The sequence below is a fragment of the Gorilla gorilla genome, chromosome 20 (assembly GCF_029281585.2).
Source record: "Gorilla gorilla gorilla isolate KB3781 chromosome 20, NHGRI_mGorGor1-v2.1_pri, whole genome shotgun sequence".
NCBI classification, from domain to species: domain Eukaryota; kingdom Metazoa; phylum Chordata; class Mammalia; order Primates; family Hominidae; genus Gorilla; species Gorilla gorilla.
Window position 1 is genome coordinate 9,342,972 of NC_073244.2, and position 6,909 is coordinate 9,349,880.

Below are 6,909 nucleotides of genomic sequence, written 5' to 3' on the forward strand. Positions count from 1 at the left end.
AGCCTCCTGAGTAGCTGGGATTACAGATGCCCGCCAACACGCCCGGCTAATTTTTGTAATTTTATTTTTATTTTTATTTATTTTTTTTGAGACGGAGTCTGGCTCTGTCGCCCAGGCTGGAGTGCCGTGGTGCGATCTCAACTCACTGCCAGCTCCGCCTCCCGGGTTCACGCCATTCTCCTGCCTCAGCCTCCGGAGCAGTTGGGACTACAGGCGCCCGCCATCATGCCCGGCTAATTTTTTGTATTTTTAGTAGAGACGGGGGTTTCACTGTGTTAGCCAGGATGGTCTCGATCTCCTGACCTTGTGATCTGCCTGCCTCGGCCTCCCAAAGTGCCAGGATTACAGGCGTGAGCCACTGCGCCCAGCCTGGGACAAGTCTTTTAACCTCTTGGAGCTTGGGTCTCCCCTGATCTAGAACGGGTACAGGAGTTATATAATTGGCCTGCCATGGTGGCTCACGCCTGTAATCCCAGCACTTTTGGAGGCCGAGGTGAGAGGATTGTTTGATCCCAGGAGTCCAAGACCAGCCTGGGCAATGTGCTGAAACCCTATCTCTACAAAAAATTTTAAAAATTAGGCCAGGTGCGGTGGCTCAAGCCTGTAATCCCAACATTTTAGGAGGCCAAGGTGGGCAGATCACTTGAGGTCAGGAGTTCGAGACCAGCCTGCCCAACATGGTGAAAACCCATCTCTACTAAAAATACAAAAATAGCTGGGCGTGGTGGCTGTGCCTGTAATCACAGCTACTTGGGAGGCTGAGGCAGGAGAATCTCTTGAACCTGGGAGGGCTGAGGTTGCAGTGAGCTGAGATTGCACCACTGCACTCCAGCCTGGGCGACAGAGCGAAGATCCGTCTCAAAAACCAAACCAAAACAAAACCCAAGGCTCAAACAGCCAAGGGGTCCACGGCCCCGGCTGCCCATGGTGATGCAGGTCACACACTGTTTTATGAAAACCAGACTGAAAATGGGCGGGAGGGGTAAAGGAGGTCAAGAGACAGAACCTAGAAAGGAAGGTGGAGAGATAAGGGGCAGACGACTCGGGGAGATAAAGGGATGAGGAGAGATAAGAACCTCAATTCCTTCCTCTCTGTTTGGCACGTTCCCACTTAGAGTCCTCCTGGCACGTTCCCCTTTAGAGTCCTCTGAGGGAAATGAAAGATGACTTTTTGAAATATTAGCCTAGGGACCAGGGATCCTGGCTCCCGCCTGTAATCCCAGCACTTTGGGAGGCCGAGGTGAGGGGGTCACTTGAGGTCAGCAGTTCGAGACCAGCCTGGCCAACATGGTGAGACCCCCGTCTCTACTAAAAACACAAAAATTGGGCCAGGCGCGGTGGCTCACGCCTGTAATCCCAGCGCTTTGGGAGGCCAAGGCGGGTGGATCACGAGGTCAGGAGTTCGAGACCAGCCTGGCCAAGATGGTGAAACCCTGTCTCTACTAAAAATACAAAAATTAGCCGGGTGTGGTGGCGGGCGCAGATAATCCCAACTACTCGGGAGGCTGAGGCAGGAGAACGGCTTGAATCCGGGAGGTGGAGGTTGCAGTGAGCTGAGATCGTGCAGCTGCACTCTAGCCTGGGGGACAGACCAAGACCCCATCTCAAAAAAAAAAAAAAATTACAGTAATTAGCCAGGCGTGGTGGTGGGTGCCTGTAACCCAGCTACTCCGGAGGCTGAGGCAGGAGAATCGCTTGAACCCAGAAAGTGGAGGTTGCAGTGAGCCAAGATCGCGCCACTGCACTCCAGCCTGGGCGACGGAGGAAGACCCTGTCTCAACAACAACAACAAAATTAGCCAGGTGTGGTGGTGCACACCTGGAGTCCTGGCTACTCTGGAGGTTGCTGTGGGAGGATCGCTGAAGCCCAGGAAACAAAGGCTGCAGTGAGCTATGATCGCACCACTGTGCTCCAGCCTGGGTGACACAGTGAGACTCAGTCTCAAAACAAAAACAAAAAGCTAGCCTAATGTTTTTCCCATTCCTCACCTCCTTTCATCCCACAAGATCCCTAGGAGGACTTACACCACTTCATGCTCTATTATTTTATTATTAATTTTTATTTTTAGAGACAGGGTCTTGCTCTGTCACCTAGGCTGGAGTGCAGTGGTGTGACCACAGCTCACTGTAGCCTTGGCCTCCCGGGCTGAAGAGATCCTCCTGCCTCAGCCTCTTGAGTAGCTGGGACTACAGGTGCCTGCCACCACACCTGGCTAATTTTTTCAGAGATGGAAGTCTTGCTGTGTTGCCCTGACTGGTCCCAAAGAGATGGGATTACAGACGTGAGGCACAGTGTGCAGCCTTCATGACCCTCCACCCACTGCCTTTTTTTGTTTTTTTTGAGATGGAGTCTCACTTTGTCGCCAGGCTGGCGTGCAATGGTACGATCTCGGCTCACTGCAACCTCCACCTCCCGGGTTCAAGCGATTCTCCTGCCTCAGCCTCCCGAGTAGCTGGGATTACAGGCGCCCGCCACCACGCCCAGCCAATTTTTGTATTTTTAGTAGAGACGGGGTTTCACCATCTTGGCCAGGCTGGTCTCAAACTCCTGACTTCAGGTGACCCGCCCGCCTCGGCCTCCCAAAGTGCTGGGATTACAGGTGCGAGCCACTGTGCCCAGCCCTTCATGCCTCTTTTACAGATAAGGAAACTGAGTTTCACACAGACGGGCATGGGCATGGGACTAACAAGAGGCAGATGTGGGATTTGAACTCAGCTCCACGTGACCTCTTTGTTTATGTGCTGGCTGCAGAATGCCACCTGAGTGTGGAGGAACAGGTGCCTCACTGTCCACTGCTTTTTCAGCCTCCTTTGTAGGTCGAGAACCAGGCACAATCCCGCCTCCCTTTGGAGAAGATCCAGCGGAGGAGGCAGGGTGTGGTCGAAGCGCCAACACATGTCTGCATTCTTGTCCTTTTGCTGTTGTGGTGGTTGTTGTTTGAGACTGAGTCTTGCTCTGTCGCCCAGGCTGGGGTGGAGTAGCACGATCTCGGCTCACCGCAACCTCCACCTCCCGGGTTCAAGCGATTCTCCTGCCTCAGCCTCCCAAGTAACTGGGCTTACAGGCACCTGCCACCACGCTCGGCTAATTTTTTCTATTTTTTAGTAGAGACGGGGTTTCGCCATGTTGCTGTTTCGCCATGTTGTGGGTCGGTTCTCGAAATTCCTGACCTCCCAAAGTGCTGAGATCACAGGCATGAATCACCATACCCAACGTAGTTTTTTTGTTTTTGTTTTTGAAGACAGAGTCTTGCTTTGTCACCTAGGCTGGAGTGCAATGGCGCAGTCTCTGCTCACTGCAACCTCTGCCTCCTGGGTTCAAGCAATTCTGTATCAGCCTCCCGAGTAGCTGGGACTACAGGCGAGCGCCACCACCCCCGGATAATTTTTGTATATTTAGTAGAGATGGTTTTCACCATGTTGGCCAGGCTGCGTTCGAACTCCTGACCTCAAGTGATCCGCCCGCCACAGCCTCCCAAAGTGCTGGGATTACAGGCGTGAGCCACCGCACCTGGCCACCCAAAGTATTTTTGTTTGTTTGTTTGTGACGGAGTCTCGCCTGTCGCCCAGGCTGGAGTGCAGTGACACCATCTCCGCTCACTGCAAGCTCCGCCTCCCGGGTTCACCCCGTTCTCCTGCCTCAGCCTCCTGAGTAGCTGGGACTACAGGCGCCCGCCACCACGCCCGGCTAATTTTTTGTATTTTTAGTAGAAATGGGGTTTCACTGTGTTAGCCAGGATGGTCTTGATCTCCTGACCTCGTGATCCCCCTGCCTCGGCCTCCCAAAGGGCTGGGATTACAGGTGTGAGGCACTGCGCCTGGCCACCCAAAGTATTTTTAAATTTTTTGTAGAGATGAGGCCTCATCATTTTGCCTAGGCTGGTCCCGACCACCTGGCTTCAAGTGGTCCTCCCAGCTCAGCCTCCCACACTGTTGGGATTATAGGCATGAGCCTCGGCACCTGGCCTCTGTTTTTGTCCCTTTGAAACCAGCTAATATTTCCTAGCCCTGACTTTGTGGGGTGAGAAGGAACTAGGTCTGACCTCTTGCTGAGGAGCCCCAAAGATTCTGAAGCCCCTGCTTTTGAGGGGAGACAGGGATGACCCCTCCCAGTTCCCCTCATCAGGGACAGGACTGGAGGAGTCAGACCAAGAAGGGCAGTTACAAGGCAGCTGAGGAGTTGGGACATTACCCTGAGGTCACTAGGGAGCCATGGTAGGGGTTAGAGGGAGGGTGGGACTGAGTCAGATTAAAAAGTCCAGTGGGAGATGAGGAACGGCTTCTTCCAAACGAAGGCCTCAGCTGCGTGCGTGGGGAAGCCACAGGAGAGGACATGTGCCCCAACGAGAGTGGGGGTTGGATGTGGGGGTAAAGATCAGAGAAGGCCCTGTCTAGAGATGTCAGGAAGGCATGATGAAAGCTCAGGCCCTCGGGGTAGGACAGAGGAGTCAGGAGAGATCCTCACAGACTTTGATGTCCCCAGCCCATCACCAGCAGCCCCCTGACGCCAAGCCTGCGTACCCCCTCCCCTGGCCGGAGATCAGATGTCCTGATGGCCGCAGTCCAGCCTCGGGGTGGGGTGGGGAATGTCAAGTACCAGAGGCTTCCTTGATCTTCTGTGACCCAGGCCTGGGGTGACAGAGGTTGGGGGGGCAGTGAGGGTTCCTGAGGCTGCACTGAAACTTCCTTAGATCTGAGGGTGGCCACTGTGGAGGCGGGGGAGCAGGGGAGCAAAGCCAGGATCAAATCTGGGCAGTCCCTGACAAGCCACCAAGCTTCAGTTGCCCTCTCTGTAAAATGGGGGTGAGGTGAGAGTAACCGACCCAAACAGAATACCAGGAGGCTTCAACCACACAACTTGGCCGGGCGCGGTAGCTCACACCTGTAATCCCAGCACTTAGGGAGGCCGAGGCAGGTGCGTCACCTGAGATGAGGAGTCTGAGACCATCCTCGCCAATATGGTGAAACCTCATCTCTACTAAAAATACAAAAAATTATCTAGGCCTGGTGGCGCATGCCTGTAATCCCAGCTACTCGGGAGGCTGAGGCAGGAGAATCACTCGAACCCGGGAGGCAGAGGTTGCAGTGAGCCGAGGTCTGGCCATTGCACTCCAGCCTGGGCGACAGAGACTCCATCTCAAAAAAAAAAATTAGCTGGGCGTGGTGGTGGCCACCTATAATCCCAGCTACTCGGAAGGCTGAGGCAGGAGAATTGCTTGAACCTGGGAGGCAGAGGTTGTGGTGACCTGAGATCGCGCCATTGCACTCCAGCCTGGGCGACAGAGTGAGACCCAGTCTCAAAAAAAAAAAAAAAAAAAAAAGGGTGGGGAGGGAGGGGAAGGAAGGATGGACTCTTTTTTTTTTTTTGAGACGGAGTCTTGCTCTATTGCCCAGGATGGAGTGCAGTGGCACGATCTCAGCTCACCACAACCTCCACCTCCCAGGTTCAAGCGATTCTCCTGTCTCAGCCTCCTGAGTAGCGGGGACTACAGGTGCCTGCCACCACGCCCAGCTAATTTTTTGTATTTTTAGTAGAGACGGGGGTTTCTCCACGTTGGTCAGGCTGCTCTCGAACTCCTGACCTCATGATCTGCCCGCCTCGGGCTCCCAAAGTGCTGGGATGACAGGTGTGAGTCACTGCGCCCGGCCTCTTCAGTCAGTCTTTGTGTGACTCAGTCTTTGCCAGGACCCTCCTGGCCTCAGGTCCTGTTCAGTATCTGGTCTACCATTGCCAGAAGAAGCGCATTCTGTGAGTCTTGTGATTTACGTTTTAACATTGATGCTGGTCAGTCTTTGCACTGAGAGCAAAACGGGGAGGAGCTGTAATGAAGCGCGGTGACCTCCTGGCACGGCAGGGCCTGGAACTCGGAGCTTTTTGTTGTTGTGTTGTTGTGTTTTGAGACGGAGAGTTGCTCTGTCGCCCAGGCAGGAGTGCACCGGTGCGATCTCAGCTTGCTGCAACCTCCGCCTCCTGGGTTCAAGCAGTTCTCCTGCTTCAGCCTCCCGAGTAGCTGGGATTATAGGCGTGTGCCACCACATGCGGCTAAGTTTTTTGTCTTTTTAGTGGAGATGGGGTTTCGCCATGTTGGCCAGGCTGGTCTTGAACCCCTGACCTCAGGTGATCCGCCCGCCTCAGCCTCCCGAAGTGCTGGGATTCCAGGCGTAAGCCACTGTGCCTGACCAACCTCTGTACTCCTGACGTTTGGGACGATATCATTTTTTGTCGTGGGGGCCTTGTAGGATCTCTGGCGTCAACCACGTAGATGCCAGTAGCACCCCCCTAGTCCGACAATGAAAAATCTCTCTAGACATTACTAAGTATTTCCTGGCATGACAGAGTTGGCCCCGGATGAGAACCACTGAGCTAGAGCATTTTCTGTAACAAGTATTTGATTCTCCCTGGACAATCCCAGCCAGCAACATCATAAAGGTAGACAAAGCAATTATCCCACTTAACAGATGGAGAAACTGAGGCACAGAAGTTGAGTAAATTGCCCAAGTCCCACAGTTGAGGCTCAGATTGCTTCCCTGAGTTCCTGAGGGCCCAGCAGCAGTGGGGTGCCCCTCCTCAGAGGCCTGAGATCCCTGTCCCACCAGCCCTGTGTTCTGCCAGCCCCGGGGCCAGGGGCTGCTAGGGGCAGTAGCTCTCTTTCCGCTTCCCTGTCGCCTTCTCAGCTCTCCAGCATCTGTTTAAGCAATGCCTGTATGAAATTGCCTCTATAAAAAGCCCCAGGAGGCTTGAGATTGTCCGTGGCCAGGGAGAACCAACCACACCCTCACTCTCCCTGGGTGGTGGAGAAAAGTCCACACATCCATGTTGATTAATATCTATTAAAAATTTAAGGTCAGGCGTGGTGGCTCACGCCTGTGATCCCAGCACTTTGGGAGGCCGAGGCGGGCGGATCACGAG